At 40.0% G+C, this 18,538-nt stretch overlaps 1 protein-coding gene across 1 annotated transcript in view; it reads left to right on the plus strand.

The window, feature by feature from the left end:
* Positions 1-5,460: 5,460 nt before the first annotated feature.
* The window catches only part of LOC117394468 (collagen alpha-1(XV) chain-like), a 145,619-nt gene continuing 132,541 nt past the window's right edge, over positions 5,461-18,538 (plus strand). Inside the window, exon 1 of the mRNA XM_059014358.1 lies at positions 5,461-5,479. The gene's annotated coding sequence lies outside the window, so the exon portion shown is untranslated. The remainder of the gene's footprint in view (positions 5,480-18,538) is intronic.

Raw genomic sequence — 18,538 nt, forward strand, 5'->3', positions numbered from 1 at the left:
GCAAGTCCAGCATTTCCAATAACTCACTGTCATAGCTTCTGTTTAAACAGGAGAAGACCATGACAACGACCATGGATAGACAAACAGTGGCTACTGAAGAACCAAAATAAGGTAAGATGATTATTATTATTATTATTATTATTATTATTATTATTATTATTAGTTGCAAGTTCAAAGCGAAGCATTGTTTTGTTACTCCTATGTGAAAGGACAGAGAAAAACAATTAGGACCTTGCTTGTACTCCCTATGTTGCAGGTCCTGAAAGATTCTAATTATATATGGAAATACACACGTTTTTTGTACACGGTGTAGTAACATGAATGCTCCAAAAGGAAGTGGGCGGTAAACTATATTAGATAGGCTATTATCCGATTACTTGGGATGACTTAACTTTTTTTTTTTTAATTGTTACTTTCCCGTTTGTTTTGTGGTATGTGATGGTAGCACTTTCACATTGTGGCCTTGGTCAAAGAAACAAAAATGCTAGTTTATGAGCCAATCAGTCTTGCCTGTCACTGTTTCCATGCACTTGTCACAGCTTCAAAGCTACCGTATTACTTCAATTTGGCACCGCTGCGTTTATTTTAAATTGATCAAAATGACTGCGGCCCTTAAACGAGGGCGGCCTTTATTAATAATACTATGCTTTACAAACGCTGCAATATTTTATTAAATGATTTAAGGCATTTTAGAAACGGCGCCATGAGAATCTCCGATCTGCAGCACTATACTCTACATCAGTACATTTATTGACAATTAACGAGAGCCTATTAAGTGGGAGTTGGGAGGTCAGGGGAGTACTGTACCAGCGAATCAGGAGTGTGTATTGGTTGCTATGGGGCGGGACAAGAAGAGGAGAGATAACGGTAGCTAAGTGTGATGCAGTTGTTTTTCTTAACAAAAAATATTACCTCTGAATATCGGTTTGATTTCTGTTCAAACTAAAATATATCCTACTCGGTTATTTTATATATATATACATATATATATATATATATATATATATATATATATATATATATATATATATATATATATATATAATTGTACAGAACTGAGTAAAATTCCAATTGAATAAAAAACAAAACAACTAAACCCCCTACAAGAAGATATCTTCAGCCAGCTTTCAGATAGCACTTAGAGTGACCGGCAAAGCTCTAAGTTCCATGGAACTTAAGTTTTCACCATCCAAGGACAAGTGCATTCAATATTGTGGTCCGTTAATATTTCCCCACATTACAAACCAGTCCACAAATCTATGAGTCATTTTATTTAGCAGACAACACATTACAGTACTTTATCTCTCTATCATTAGAGAAAAGGACAAACTAAAAAATACCCAGAGTTTTTCAAAACATATCAAAAGTAGACTATAGAGATGCCATCAAGATGTAATTTACAGTATGCGCTGCCAGAAGCTATTATGAGAAAAAATAGAAGCTTTAAAGTAATCTCTGTGAAACCTAATATGCACATTAGATGTGTGGGTAGCATATCAATGACCTTTTGTCCATACAGTTTATACATTTTGATATAAAGGAACCTATACTTTACAGCTTGCAACCAGTTATAAAAGCCATCAAGAAACAAAAAAAGATTTGCAGTGGAAGAAGTATATGCCAAACCATAGGCCCTCTCTGGTGACCATTATTAAGAAAATTAAATCTCCATTTTTCAGTTATAGATGAGTTTATTAAATCTTTGGGTTGACAGAGCCCTTTTCATATTCTTAAATAGCCATGGTTCATTAGTGCATCACAAGTACATCACAGAGAAACTCTCAGTTAAAGGCTACCCTTTCAACTTTATTACAGGAAAAGGGCCATTCATAAATGTCTGAACTATTTAACAAAAGACAGAAACATAAATTACCCAGGCATTTGTCTCAAACAGGTCACGACAAGGAAAGCACGGAACTGAGTTATTGGGGTTTACCTCCTTCATACAAAATACAAGATGTTTCCAGCTTTTCAAAGCACACCTCAGGGAATACCCTTCACCCTTTCACTCTGCAGATGTGGTACAGAGGGTTTAAATGTATGAATTTAAGGCCTTGTCTTGCAACTGTGAAAAAAAAGGAACATAAAAGGCAGTGTCTTGTGTTCACTAGTAAGACATTATATTGTGACTTTGAAAATAAATAGTTAAACATTAACTCCATTCAATCTGATTTGATAATTTTAGGTCCAAGCTGGGGCCGTGACTGCATTCCATAAATCAAGAATTCATATTTAAAAACATTGCATTTTTTATATAAGATGACTATGGTGTTTTTCATTTTTAACAGTAGCTTTATGAGTAGTTTTAGTAATAACACTATAGGTTTGGGGCAGAAAAGCAAATACATTTGCTCTGGTAGGCTTGTGGGCTTTTTATGAACTATCAAATAACTTATTCTACATAGGTACAATATTCACAAATCCATCCAACACATCAATGCCTAGAACAGTATACCTGCTGTAAAATGACCTGATGGTGTGGTTTTGATTTATAAGTAGCTACATTTGTATTGAAAACACAGATGCTACAGCCATTGGAATGAGGTCATTGAGGGGAAACATTTCACTAAGCTTCTGAGAAGTGTACCTGTCACATTATTCCAAAGCCATTCTAATGGAACCATCTGATCTCAGCCTGTAACCGTGGTAGATTCTGCACACGGGGTATCCTGTTACATTGCCAGCTTTGGATTTTCTGCTGATGTTTCTCTCGCTGTGTTTTTGTCTGTACCCTTATAGGTGTAGTAAACAGTTGCTTCCCTGCACATAGTTTCACAGCTTCAAATCTTTTGCCAAGAACTTCTTCCCATGCTCACACCTGTTTGTAACTAATACAGTATATACAGACCGTGACGGTTTCCTTAAGGATTCCAATTAGCCTGTATAGAGATAGGAGGCTGTGTATATATTTTATGTAACTAAATTGCAGATATACTTGGCTCTTCATCTTCAGGTGAAAAGGTACTTAAAAATGTTTATTTTAGTTTTTATTCCAGACATAAAAAAATAAAAAAAGGAAAAGCGGTCGTTTGTAGCTTTAGCGTGAAATTTATTTTTAATATACCGCAATCAGGTCAACTAAGGACACAATTTCCCAGAATTAATTAAACTGTCCCCATGTAATATAATTTATTCAATTAACTTTATTCAGTGTTACTTAAATATAAGCAAAAATGCACACCATGCAAATGTCTCAGTCATTGTCTAAAGTCCATGGGAAAACTACACAATGTATTAGTAAAATAAATAAATATCAATTTTGATTGGTCATATAATTAACTCCCAGCTCCTAATTTCAGGCAGAAATATTTAATACATTTTCAACAAAATATGATGTTTATTTTTTATGTCATTTTTATATTTAGGCAAACTACTACTGTAACTTAGAATCACTTGTAACCTCCAAGTATTTAAAACACTAGTGGTAAAAATGTACCTGTTCCTTTGCCTCATACTAACAAAAAAAGAAGAAAAAAAGAGAAAAACATGCTCTTCAAATTAACCATAAACATTGTTTATGGAGAAACATTTTAGTTTACAATAAATGTGATGTTTTATTGTCTTTTGTTGTGTATTTAATTTCTAATATATGTTATTATTTTCTGGTGAGGTTATATTATACAGTGTACATCACTGGATAAGTGAAACAATATTGAATCCCTCTTATCTTATGCTTAATATTAATATTTACCACATGGAGCCTATGTGTAATGTGGATTCATAACTGTAGGAACGTGAATGTCAAAAAAATTAGATAATTATATTTATTGTACTCTTAGGGCGTTCCACGAACATCATGAACACATTCAGTTGAAGGAATTCCATGTCCATTCTTTAAAAGTTGAAGGCAAGGACAATAGTTCAACTTGGTGCCTGCTAGTAATGGTCGTTAGACAAAACAGGATACAATTCACAACCCTTGATTTTCAACATCAGTCTCCCTGCCTATACTGTTATAAAACCATGGTAATTGAGTATGTCTTTTTGCTTACATAATGCATTTAATATGTTTTAGCATGCTTAACCATGGTTTATCAGTAACTGTCAAACTATTTTTTGCCATTTTTTTTAGATACGTTTAAAATGGTATACCACTGTAAACATGTATATTGTATTACTGAGCTGATTGTGTCGGCCATGTACATGCTTCAATTTCATCCCATGGATGTCTTCTGTGGTTTAAGAGCAACTTGATATGGGTATGAAATATCAGTTTTCTCAACTAATATATTCTTCTTGTTTAGATTCACTTTGTATATCATTTTCTGTTTCAATCCTGGTAACTTAATTTTAAAGCAGCCCTGTGGCTTCAAAATACAGCTCTCAAACATCTCCAGTCTCCAACAGCTGGAACACCTGGAGTGTAACCATTAACCTGCCCCCTATTTTTGTTTTAGTATGAACAAGTACGTTGTCTTTTAGAACTTGACGAGTATTTCTTAAGGACACCTATGTCTATTTATAGGACCAGAGAGCATGGTCACAAAATCAGTATGTGTCACAGGTGGGGTGACCAGGGGTAACCGTAGTAAACCTGCTTTTAGAATTTGTAATGACTACGCCACCTTGGTCTTGGGTTTGATGACTGAATAGATCATTTCCCCTATGCAGGTTCTTTTTATGCCCGGGTTCCAATATACACATACTGGATGCTTGGATAGATAAAAACAATTTTTATTGTTTCTCAGGGTTAAAGTAGAATACTAAAAACCACACAGCAGTTAAAAAAAAAAAAAAAGATAAGGAAAGCCACAAAAAATAAAAACCACACCAGGCAGTAGTTCTCAAAAAAAAAAAAAGGTTACTGTCCAAAATGGCAGATAAGCCAAAAAGAAGGAATCAATCTGCGATAGCTCCGGGGGGTCCAAAGAGACCCCTCTCCCCAACATCCGCTTCCCTCACAGGCCGAACCCACCGCGGACCTCACCACGCCCACCGCCCGGACCTCCAACACCTTCGATGAACCTGGAAAGGAGCGGGGCAAAGAAAATGGCCGTCAGGAAATGTACACTCAGGTAAGTAGAATTACCACCTCTACCCCGGGGTTCTGGTTACTTCCCCTTAGCCTATCTTTAAACCATGCATGTCTCCTTTCTCTCTCGCCACCACTCCTGGAACCCCAACGTGGCACGCTGGAGACCGGTGCTGGACCTCGACCCTCCGCGCTGACTGGTAAGTATCTCCGGACCCGGATGCTGGACCTCGAACCTTGGGACAACGGTAAGTAGAACGCTGGTGGACCTTGAACGTGTCCTGACAGATCGCTCAGCGTAGGGAAGTACAAAAATATAAAAAAGCAATTCTGGAAATTATTAAAGTGCAAATTAAATAATGTTGTCTCTTCTCGCCCTCAGACCCTTGGCAGTCTCCCAGGACCACGACCTTGACTCTACCGGGGAATGGATTGTCCAAGAAGTGCCAACCAGACACCAACCCATTACCACAAAAAGGTGGCTCGAACACAGTCCAACAGTGGCAGGTGATAATAAAACAAAATCCCAAAAAAACACAAAATCCAAAGAAACAAAAATCCGTACAAAAAATATCCCAACCAAGTCCCGCTGCAACAAAGTCCCAAAACTCCAAACTCTTTCCTTTGTTCCTGCAGTCGACTGCTCCCAAGAGTGTTCTCCGTGCTGCTGTCTCCTCGCTATTCTTCCAGATGCGTTGTGTGCTTCTTCCCAAAACACTTCTCTCTCTTCCTGGTCCCTGTTCCTTCCTTTTTATAGTCAACTATATTTATAGTCGGTTTATCTAATTTTAATTGTAAACCAGAAATGAAAGAGTTTTACAGGTTTTTTTTACAGATTTAATCAGGTTATGTTTAAGTCATGGAAACATTGTAACATAGTTAAACAAAAACTGAAACATAAGGGGTTGTTTTGTAAGAAAGCAGGTATTTTGTTTATGTATATTTCCAAACTTGCATCTGACCCTGCCACGACTACACCCTGTCAGTGTTTGACAAAGTGTGCATCCTCTATTTATCCAGCAACTTGGGATACATTCTTTCCAAACAAACAGTCCACAGATTCAGTCAGCAGTGAAACTCTAAAGCTGTTTCAATGTTAGAAGGAAGTATGACACAAGAGAGAATTTACAGTTTTTGGAGTTACCCATGAGGACTATTTGTGATCTAATGTGTAATGTGATACCATTAACTATGGCAGGTCTTCAGTTTAAAATAAAACCACATGTCGATTTAGTCTTAGTTATCCATTTACTAGATTAGCGTTTCTCAAACTGGAGGTCCTGACCCAAAAAGGCTATTGTTGGGGGGTCGCGTGATCACTAAAAATACTGACATAACTTTAAGATTAGGGCTTCTGATTTTCGGTTTTAACTGAATAACTACCAGAAAAAACACTGGAAATGATTACTCAATTCATACTGACTTAATCCCTTTCCCATTTAAAATATAAATAAATAAATACATAAAACCTACTACAAAATCTTTCTGTGCAGTTGGGTAATGTGCCTCTTTCCTGATTCGTACCTATCATTGATTTGTTCTGAATATTTTAAACCCACCCCACTACTGAGTGGCAGCAAATTCTACATTTCTATTGGAAACTCCACTTGCGAGATTTAAAATGAGATTACAATTACAGTAGAATGCTTGTTCACAGGATTTAAAGCTATATTACAGAGATAGTGAGAATTTAAAACAGAATTACAAATCATGGCGAAATGTAAAAAAATGACACGCAAAAACCCAAGAAGAATTTGCCCATGACCATAAGGATTTTGTTTTGGAAGACAGCAAAGGAAAGAAGGTACAATTAAGTGTGCAAGTACTGTCGAGTTACTACTATTGTGGCAGAAAAAAAACACACAAGCATTTTGGAAAGTAATCGAAAACAGTAATTTCATACAGTATATACAAAGCGAAAGCCCTGAAAAAAAAAGATTTACATAAAACTCGAAAATAGCTAAAAATAAGCACCGAAAAATGAAATTAATTAAACCGAAAAACAGAAGCCCAACTTAAGATCCTTAGCATTACATTACAGTGCATATATACTTAACAGTATTCGTTGGAATATGAAGCCAGATGCTTGTTTGTATGTGTATAAGTGCTAGGGCTCACTGAAGGGCCTTCTCACCAAAGGGCCAGTAGTCTAAACTGTGGTAGTCCAAACGAGGACAGGTCAACGTGGATGGCTGCAAAGTTTTCTATCCAAACTACAAATGTGAAGGCTCTAACTCCAGACCAGGTTTGCATACATGTTTTTCTTTTCTTTTTATTATTTAAGACTCTTGCTCTTTCTGTACCTATCTGTTTTCGCCTCCCTCTCAGCACCACCCTCTCCCACATCCATTTATACTTCCTTTCCTCTTCAGCTCCCTACAATGACTGACTTTCATATCCCTGTAATCCTTTCCTCTCGTTCCCCTCCTCTGGCTTCTCCCTGCCGCTGCAAATCTAACTCCTTTAACCTGATCTCCCTGCCTCTCCCCTTCTCCTCTGCTCACCCCCCTCCCCCTCCCCCCCCACCTTGCTCTCTCTGGTGCCCTCTGGAACTGCTGCTCGTCTTCCAACTAAGCTAACTTCATCTCTGCCTTTGCCTCTCACCTCTCTCTTTGCTCTCACTGAAACCTGGATCTCCCTTGATAACTACTACTTCTGTCTCTCCCTACTCACAAAACTGGCCATCAACTGGACCTCATCTTCACCAGGAACTGCTCCCCCCGCCCTCTCGGTCACTCCTCTTGATATCTCTGATCACTTCTTTATCTCCTTCTCTCTGACGCTCCCATCCCTTCCTACTCCTCTGATCCCCTCAATCACCTTCCGTCGAAACCTCTGTTCTCTCTCCCCCTCTCTTCTCTGCTGCTCTCTCGCACCTCCCTTCTATCGACTCATTCTCCCAACTATAGACTCTGCTACATCCATCCTCTTCTCCTCCCTCACCTCCCGCCTCGATTCCCTTTGCCCCTTTACCTCTCGACCTGTCCGCCCCAGCCCTGGCTGCCCTCCGTGCTACACTCACTTCTGCCAAACGCTCCTACTTCCACTCTATCATTCAGTCTTTTACTAACAATCCCTGTAAACTGTTCTCCACCTTCTTCTCCCTCCCCCCTCTTCCACCTTCCTCTATCTCAGCTGACGATTTTGCCTCCTTCTCCAAAATCATAGACATCCGCAAACTCTTCAATACCTCGCCTCCTTCCCCACCCACCCCCTGTCCTCTGCTCACTCACACCCCCATCACCCTCTGCAACCCCTACTAACCTACTGCCCTTCTCCTTCTTGCCCCTCTTGGACTTTTTCACCCTGATCCAGAGCCATAAACCCACCATGTGTGCTCTGGACCCCCTCCCCACTAACCTTTTCCAGGCTGTTACCCCTGCTTTACTCCCTTTCACTTTCTCTCTTCTCAACACCTCTCTGCTCTCTGGCTGTTTCCCCCCTGCCTTCAAACAGGCCTTCTCTCAGTCACCAACTCTCTACTCTCTGCCCGTGCCGCCTCCCTCTCCTCTGTCCTAATTCTACTCAACCTGTCTCCTGCCTTTGACACAGTCGATCACTCTATTCTCCTGTCCTCCCTCGCTGACCTGTGACTCTCCAGCACTGCTCTTGCCTGGTTCTCCTCCTACCTCTACAAGTGTCCTGGCATGGCTCACCCTCTGCCTTTTGCTCTCTTTCAACAGGTGTCCTCCAAGGCTCAGTCCTGGGACTCCTGTTTTCTCTCTATACCCGCTCACTGGGTCCCCTTATCTCCTGTCATGGCTTCTCATATCATTTCTACGCTGATGATGCCCAGATCTTCCTCTCCTTTCCCCCCTCTGACTCTGACATCTCCCGTATCTCTACCTGTCTCTCGGCCATCTCCTCCTGGATGCACTTGCATTATCTCAAACTCAACCTCTCCATATGAGACCTCCTTTTCTTTCTCCTCTTTTTCCCCCACCGCTGATCTCTGTATCGCTATTCCTCTTGAATCCACCACCCTCTCTCCCTCTTCATCCACCAAGAACCTCGGTATCACCCTCGACCCCTCCCTCTCCTACTCTCAGCACATCTCTACTCTGACACACTCCTGTCGCTTTTTCCTCAGCAACATATCCAGAATTTGCCCCTTCCTCACTAACTACTCCATGCAGCTCCTAGTCCAGGCCCTGGTACTGTCCCGCCTTGACTACTGCAACTCCCTCCTGGCCAGCCTCCCTGCCTCTGCTATCCATCCGCTATAGCTCATCCAAAACTCCAAAGCTCCGCTCCCTCCACTGGCTCCCTATCACTGCTTGCATCCAATTCAAAACTCTTGTACTCGCCTATTGTTGCCTCAACCTTTCTGCTCCCTCCTATCTCCAGACTATTATTTATAGCTCCTCCAACACCAGCAGATTAGCTGTACCCCCCCCCCCCCCCTTCTGCTCCCCTGCTTCCAGAGCCTGCTCCTTCTCCACCCTTGCCTCTCAGTGGTGGAACAACCTACCCACATATATCAGGACTGCCCACTCCCTGACTGCCTCCTCAAGACACACCTGTTCAGACAGCATCTGTAAACCTCACAACTCCAGACTATACTGGACTGGATGGCACCCAATTGTACCAGTACTTGCATCTTCTTGTACTTGCACTGAACTGCCCCATATTGTGCCGTATTGTACTACTGCTCTTAATTATAACTATTTTCTGTATCTTGTAGATCTTTTATTTAACATCATGTAATCAAAGAAACTACAAAATGATATAGCAAAAGTCTACCGAAAGCCATAATAATAGTACAGTATTTCATGTTACATTTCAAAATGTCAGTTTTTCATTAAGTATTTGGAAAACTGCAAAGCAGTATGTAATTCAATATTCTAATGATCCAGGGGTCTGCTTTACTACAACAGGACATAATTGTGTGTTCGCTGAGGTCTAGAATGTTCTTTGGCTCAGAGCCAAGTTAGTGCTACTGCAGGTGTTCAGTGACGCCAGAAACGAGAGAATTTCCACCTATCATGAGCTCAGCTTGCAGAACGGAGGGTCCCCCCATTGCATTGAAAAATGTTATTGACACTTTTGCAGGACTAGGGATGGGAGGTGGGGCTGATCATGCATGCTTGGGATTGGTGGATGATGTGCTGGGGGTGTGTGGATTGGACGAGGGCTGTAAGGGAGGGCATTGGCGGGAAGGAGATCGGGGATTAGAGAGCTTGTGAGCCAGTGTGATATAGTTGGTATGGCACATGGCCGACAGTGTGCTTTACTTTTGTTTTACAGTCTGTGTAACCCTACGTTACTCAACTGTTGTTGTTGTAGGAGGCTGTGTGGTCCAGTGGTTAAAGAAAAGGGCTTGTAATCAGGAGGTCCCCGGTTCAAATCCCACCTCAGCCACTGACTCATTGTGTGACCCTGAGCAAGTAACTTAACCCCCTTGTGCTCCGTCTTTCAGGTGAGACGTAATTGTAAGTGACTCTGTGGCTGATGCATAGTTCACACACCCTAGTCTCTGTAAGTCGCCTTGGATAAAGGCGTCTGCTAAATAAACAAATAATAATAATAATACTCGCTTTAAAGCAGCATGCTTTACTTGCTGAGTATAGAATGCCTGACTGCAATAAACCGTTGAATTTGTGAACCTGCAATATCTGTGTGAGCCTGCTTCATTTCCCACGTGTCTCTACAATATGTTAATGTAACATTATTACATTATTCAGCATGTTTCATTTGACTTTATGAAGCAACAGTCTTTAATTCTATAGGGTGATGCCTTATATATATATATATATATATATATATATATATATATATATATATATATATATATATATATATATAAGGCATCACCCTATATATATATATATATATATATATATATATATAGTAATGAAGTCATTCAAGGGAACTATATAAGCTTGATGATGGAAAGAGCTTTATGCCCTGTGATTTCACTGTACAACCACTAGAGGTCTTGGCCTGACTACAAGGGAGTCAGGAAGAAACTACATTGCCCAGCAGGCCACAAGGTTTGGCTTATTGGCACAGTTAATTGATTTATTGTTGGCAGGTGGACTTAAATCAAGTAACTACGAGCCCTTTAAAAAGTGACAGGTTCAAACCGTCTCTGAGAGGTGTATGGAAGGAGGGTGCATGCGTGGAATTGCAGAGAGAAACTAAAGAGAGCAAACGCGTTCTTGAAAAACTTTTGTTTAACATTTGTTTTGTTACGGGTAAATGGCTAGCCATCCCGTGGTTAGACAGGGCCACCTTACAAAAGTTAAGTTAGCACTCTTTGCCGGAGTTAGGCTTTTGTTTTTGTTTGTTTGTTTTGTTATAGCGAATTTAAAAAAAAAATAAAGACCACCAAGAGTGTTGTTTTACTACAAGACCTACTACACCTTGGGGTCACATCATCACTAATATATATGGAGTAGTGGTTAGGGCTCTGGACTCTTGACTGGAGGGTCATGGGTTCAATCCCAGGTAGGGGGGACACTGCTGCTGTACCCTTGAGCAAGGTACTTTACCTAAATTGCTCCAGTAAAAACCCAACTGTATAAATGGGTAATTGTATGTAAAAAATAATGTGATATCTTGTAACAATTGTAAGTCGCCCTGGATAAGAGCATCTGCTAAGAAATAAATAATAATAAAATAATATATATATATAGTGAAAGATTTCAGGTTCGTTTGCCCTTTTGATGCAGACCCAAACACAGAAATTGAAGCTTTTAAGCACTTGCACACAATTTTATTATTTACAGAAAGAAAATGAAAAAACAAAACAAAAACTTAAATCCCACATGGAGTACTAACTGAACTTTGTTTACAGTCCTAACTACTATCGGACGGCTAAGCCATTTACCGATAAACAAAACAATGATTCACATACACAAACAAAAAGGTTTTCACACTACCACAGGCAGCTGGCATTTATTAATAATTAGAGCCAGGAGAACTTCATTACTAGTTTCATAACAGCATACTTTGTGCATCATACTACTATCCTTTCTTTGTAATTCATAATTGTAACCATTGTCTTATATTGGTATGTGGCTTGCAATGCTGATCAAACATAACAGAAGGATAAGTAAGATTAAATATGTCTGTAAAAATAATGTGATATCTTGTAACAATTGTAAGTCGCCCTGGATAAGGGTGTCTGCTAATAAATAAATAAATAAATAAATAAATAAATAAATAAATAAATAAATAATAATAATAATAATAATAAATTAAACATAACATGTGTTAATACCATATTTACATTATTCAAAACAGTTTTACACTCTGGACCAATAATGATGTCTTCCTCCGGTAGGGGGTGCATTTTTGGGCACTCCCTTGGTTGGTCATTTATGCAGGAGGTCAATGTTATATTTCGAATTGATTTCCAAATACAATTTTGACTGTTCATGTTATAGTTATTCCTATACATAAAATGTTTAATTATTTTTCAAGATATAGATGTTATCCAACCATTCTTTTGGTGGCTGGCATTGTCTCTCCTCGTACCTTCATACTGTTCTGACCATAAAAAATTTGGGAGCATCATTATTGGACCACAGCCCTACCTCTAACTCCAAACATTGTTGGGTATACTGTTTAGTGTCATTGTTTACAATTGTGGAGGCACCCAATTTCCCTCTCATTGCATTATCTGAATATTGTTTTATTGTGAGGCTACAGTCTCTTGGTCAAAGTTCATGCTTTATTCATTTAGTATAAGGTGACTGTTATTATTCTCTTGTTCTCCTTTTCTCCATTGAAAGATGTGCTCAGGGTTTCATATTGGTCTCCACGACTCCAGCCACAGGACGCAAGTACAAAGCCTTTTGGCTGGGGGCACTGTAAAGTAAATTTTTCCGAATTTTGAGCCGTCTATTTTGATTGGGGAGTTTCCACATTTTATTAGAGCCAAACACTTTACAGTCCTTTCGCCGTGCCTGTAGTCCCAGTGCACATTTGAACTGCAGTTGTACATATTGTCCTTGTTTAATGTACTGTGTCTTCTTCACCATGGTCGAAGGAGGGACCCATCTGGCTTCCGTTATTCTGTGGAGAGAGAGAGAGATCAAGTGTAGTATATACTGTAATGCAGTGTTTTATAACTTTCACTTGTGAAATGTGATACCATTTTTTTTCTGATAATGACTCCTTCACACACATTGACCTTGTCAGTTACCGTATATGGACCATGCCATTTTTGGGGTGAGGGGTCTCTTTGGTACAAATACCCTGGTCATTATGCTATCGCCTATGTTAATTTCAGATTCTTTAATTGTTGCATATTTGCAGTCATTTTCAGCTTGTATCAATTTTTGTTGAATACCAGCTTCGATTTTGAGCTGTGCTAATCTGTTCTGCACCTGTGTCAAGTACTCAGTTTGGTTTTGTTTTATTTGGGCGCCTACCAGGTCAATCGTATTAGGATCTATTGGCAGCCTCATTATTCTTCCTGTCGTCATTTCATGTGGGCTGATCCCTGTTGATCCAGAGGGTGTGGCCTATATTTTGGCCTAAAATTACTGGAATGGTTTGAGGCCAATTATTTCCTTTTGTAGCATTGTTTTTGTCATGCTTTCTTTTATTGTCTGGTACATGCGTTTCACCATCCCTGAGCCCGACGGATGGTAGGAGACATGACATTTTTGTTTTATGTCTAGCATTTTGCACAATGCTTTAAACACTTTTCCAGTAAAGTGCAGTCCCTGGTCAGAATTGATCTCCAGGGGCGTCCCCCATATGGGTATCAATTTTTCCCATAGGATACACGCCACCGTCAGTGCAGTGTTGTTTCTGGTTGGAAAGAATTCAGGCCATTTTGTAAATTGGTCCATTGGTAACGGTACAATGAAGTCAATTTGTAACCTGTCCCAAGAGCCACGAGGGGGGGCTGGTCTAGACAGGATGGCCAGAGTTAACTTGAGCACAAATCAAACAAAGGTTACAGACATTCACCACATTAGTATGCATGTTAGGCCACCAGAAGTGGTGTTGCAGCTGAGCCAAAGTAGCATTAACCCCCTGTGACAAAGTAGCTGAGTGGATGCAGGTGCAGGAGTGATGCAGTGTGTGAATTAAACAGACAGAGATGATTGTAATCCAGTTTGGAAAGGATTTTATTAATGGTTTCCAGGTCTGGCGACCAAACAATAATCCCCTGTCAATACACAGCAATGTGTTCTGTACGGGGTAAATAACAAGGGGATTGCAGTCCCAAATAATAAACAATAATATCCACCCCACAATAATACAAACAAGGTCACCAGTCCTGGGTGCGTGCAGTAGTGTTCGTGGTGGGTGATTGTGGCAGGATGGCTTGCAGTTGTGAGGTGTGGTGACGTCACGGACCAGGAGTAACTGAACCAAAACAATGGATGGGCGGGTGAAGCCGAATGCTACGGCACTCAACGTGTTTTATTAAATAAACAAACCAAAAACAAAAGATTTAAACAATAACAAAACACTAAACAAAAAGGGACAAAGGACAAACAAACCAGACAGACAAACAAGTAAGTGTCGTGCTGGCTAATCTAGCACGTTTTAGCAATTGTTATTTTAAATTCTGTCTCCTCTCTGTCTCCCCGTACCTCCTCTATGTACACCCAACCCCACAGCACTGACAGCTGCAGGTTCTTATACTCTGGCCGAGGGGTTAACTAGCTGTTAATTATCTTATTACCCCTCGGCCACAGTCTGCATGCGTTTGGTAAGGATGCGTGACTGTCAGCTAGTTAAATAATCAGTAGCTGATCAGCCACGCATCCTCACAGGCTTTAAATTATAAATAACAATAACAAAAGACGCAGCGCTTTTATCCACGCCACAAACAAAAATACAAATAATAATAAATAGGGGCGGGACACTCCACCACAGTGATACACGTTTATTTTGTGACAGTGGTGAAGTGTTGTCTGTCCCCTTTTATGCCGTCACACATGAACCCTTGGTAAATGAGTGCAACCGCCTCCCCAATCTGCGGCTGCCACATAGTTTACCTTAAGAACATAAGAACATAAGAAAGTTTACAAACGAGAAGAGGCCATAAGACCCATCTTGCTTGTTTGGTTGTTGGTAGCTTATTGATCCCAGAATCTCATCAGGCAGCTTCTTGGAGGATCCCAGGGTGTCAGCTGCAACAACATTACTGGGGAGTTGGTTCCAGACCCTCACAATTCTCTGTGTAAAAAAGTACCTCCTATTTCTGTTCTGAATGCCCCTTTATGTAATCTCCATTTGTGACCTCTGGTCCTTGTTTCTTTTTTCAGGTCGAAAAAGTCCCCTGGGTCGACATTGTCAATACCTTTTAGATTCAATGCTTGAATCAGATCACCGCATAGTCTTCTTTGTTCAAGACTAAATAGATTCAATACTTTTAGCCTGTCTGCATACGACTTGCTTTTTAAACCCAGGATAATTCTGGTCGCTCTTTTTTGCACTCTTTCTAGAGCAGCAATATCCTTTTTGTAACAACGTGACCAGAACTGCACACAATATTCTAGGTGAGGTCTTACTAATGCATTGTAAAGTTTTAACATTACTTTATTATTATTATTATTATTATTATTATTATTATTATTATTATTATTATTATTATTATTATTATTTATTTCTTAGCAGACGCCCTTGTCCAGGGCGACTTACAGTCGTAAACAAAAATACATATCAAGAATCACAGTACAAGTAATAATACAATTAACCCTTTGCAGTCAATTTATTAAGTCAGGCGCGTCAGGTCCAATTTATTTTCACACGCGCAGTTAATTTTAGACGCGCTGTTTAAAAGTATTTTTTTCCACAGTCAAACGGGTTTAAAAAGCCCTGCATATCAACAAAGCACTCACTAGGTATCTCCAGCCCCGCCCCACCCTTTCGTTCACTATAGCTTTCACATATGCTAAGAAATAAATAATAATAATAATAATAGTCATACATACCGATCAATCATCTCCTGATCACTCGTTTTATCACAAAACGCCTCAATAATGCGATCCAAGTCATTATTTTATTACTATAACATCTCAAAAAAGCTCTGCAAATGTCCGTGATATTCTCTGAGTGCTGATGCAGTACCATCCAGCTTGTTTCCTTATGACCGCCCCTATCTGATGCCAGGGGCAAGTATGACTATTTATGAGATACGCCCTTTTTTATTTATTTATTTCGGCCATTGAATGGTTTTCTCGGCTTTTTCCGTAGAAAAAACGACTAAAACCCTGTTTTTTGCATCTTTTTGATGATGTCGGACAGGGTCCGACATTGGACCTGATAGGAATAATTGCAACCACAAAGGGTTAAGAGCAAGATAAATACAATGACTTTGGTTCTAGCAAGTACAAGTATGACAAAATACGATTCAGTAACGGAGCAGATAACAGTGTCAGTGATAGTTACATCAGGATATAATTAAATACAAAATACTACAGATTAAATAACACTTGACAGATTACAGTACTCTAAAGTAAAGGATTAAATGCAGTAAAAAATAGGGGGCAGATAAGAGCAAGTAAAGCGCATTTAAGGAAGAGTGTCCATAGGAAAAAAAGAAGAGTTCTACAAGTGCTGTCTGAAGAGGTGAGTCTTGAGGAGGTGCCGGAAGGTGGTCAGGGACTGGGCAGTCCTGACATCTGTAGGAAGGTCATTCCACCACTGCGGGGCGAGGGTGGAGAAGGAGCGGGCTCTGGAGGCAGGGGAGCGTAGAAGAGGTAGAGCCAGTCTTCTAGAGCAGGATGAGCGGAGAGGTTGAGTGGGGGTGTAGGGAGAGATGAGGGTCTGGAGGTAGCTTGGTGCAGTCTGGTCAAGGCATCTGTAGGCTAGTACAAGAGTCTTGAACTGGATGTGAGCGGTGATTGGGAGTCAGTGGAGTGAGCGGAGCAGTGGAGTTGCATGGGAGAAGCGAGGCAGAGAGAACACCAGGCAAGCAGCGGAGTTCTGGATGAGCTAGAGCGGACGGGTGGCGGACACAGGGAGGCCAGCCAGGAGGGAGTTGCAGTAGGCTAGGTGGGAGAGTACCAGGGCCTGGACCAGGAGCTGGGTGGCGTAGTTGGCGAGGAAGGGTCGGATTCTTCATATGTTGCTCAGGAAGAATCGGCAAGTGCGTGCCAGAGTGGAGATGTGCTGGGAAAAAGAGAGGCAGGGGTAAAGGGTGACTCTGACGTTCTTAGCTGAGGAGGAGGGAGAGAGTGTGGTAGATTCCAGACTTCCCTTGATTTAAATTCAACACTTTTCACAATATATCTAAGCATCTTGTTGGCCTTTTTTTTATAGCTTCCCACATTGTCTGGATGAAGACATAAATTAACATAAATTCCTAGGTCTTTTTCATAGATTTCTTCTTCAATTTCAGTATCTCCCATATGATATTTATAATGCACATTTTTATTGCCTGCGTGCAGTACCTTATACTTTTCTCTATTAAATGTCATTTGCCATGTGTCTGCCCAGTTCTGAATGCTGTCTAGATCATTTTGAATGACCTTTGCTGCTGCAACAGTGTTTGCCACTCCTCCTATTTTTGTGTCGTCTGCAAATTTAACAAGCTTGCTTACTATACCAGAATCTAAATCATTAATGTAGATTAGGAATAGCAGAGGACCTAATACTGATCCCTGTGGTACACCACTGGTTACGTCGCTCCATTTTGAGGCTTCTCCTCTAATCAGTACTTTCTGTTTTCTACATGTTAACCACTCCCTAATCCATGTGCATGCATTTCCTTGAATCCCTACTGCGTTCAGTTTGAGAATTAATCATTTATGTGGGACTTTGTCAAAAGCTTTCTGGAAATCTAAATAAACCATGTCATATGCTTTGCAATTATCCATTATTGATGTTGCATCCTCAAAAAAATCAAGCAGGTTAGTTAGACACAATCTCCCTTTCCTAAAACCATGCTGACTGTCTCCCAGGATAAAGTTACCATACAGTTAATTTTCCATTTTGGATCTTATTATAGTTTCCATAAGTTTCCATATAATAGAAGTCAGGCTTATTGGTCTGTAGTTACCTGGTTCGGTTTTGTCTCCCTTTTTGTGGATCGGTATTATGTTTGCAATTCTCCAGTCTGTTGGTACAAACCCTGTGTCAAGAGATTGTTGCATGATCTTGGTTAGCGGCTTGTAAATAACTTTTTTAATAGTTGAGTACTATGGGGAGGATCTCATCCGGCCCAGGGGATTTGTTTATTTTAAGAGCTCCTAGTCCCTTTAACACTTCTGCCTCTGTTATGCTAAAGTTAATTAAAACTAGATAGGAACAAGTCGACATGTGGGGTATGTTGTCTGTATCCTCCTTTATAAAAACTTGTGAAAAGTAATAATTTAATATATTTGCTATTTTTTTTCTTCGTCTATGATTTTGCCATTTGTATCTCTTAGACATTTAACCTCCTCTTTGAATGCTCTCTTGCTGTTATAATATTGGAAAAACATTTTGGAATTGGTTTTAGCCCCCTTAGCAATGTTCATTTCTATCTCTCTCTTGGCCTTTCTAACTTCCTTTTTGACTTACGTTTGCAGTTCCAAGTACTCTTTCTGTGTACTTTGTTTTTGGTCCCTTTTAAACACTCTGTAAAGTGCCTTTTTTAATTGATCTATG

Source organism: Acipenser ruthenus, chromosome 3 (genome assembly GCF_902713425.1).
Source record: "Acipenser ruthenus chromosome 3, fAciRut3.2 maternal haplotype, whole genome shotgun sequence".
Lineage (NCBI taxonomy): Eukaryota > Metazoa > Chordata > Actinopteri > Acipenseriformes > Acipenseridae > Acipenser > Acipenser ruthenus.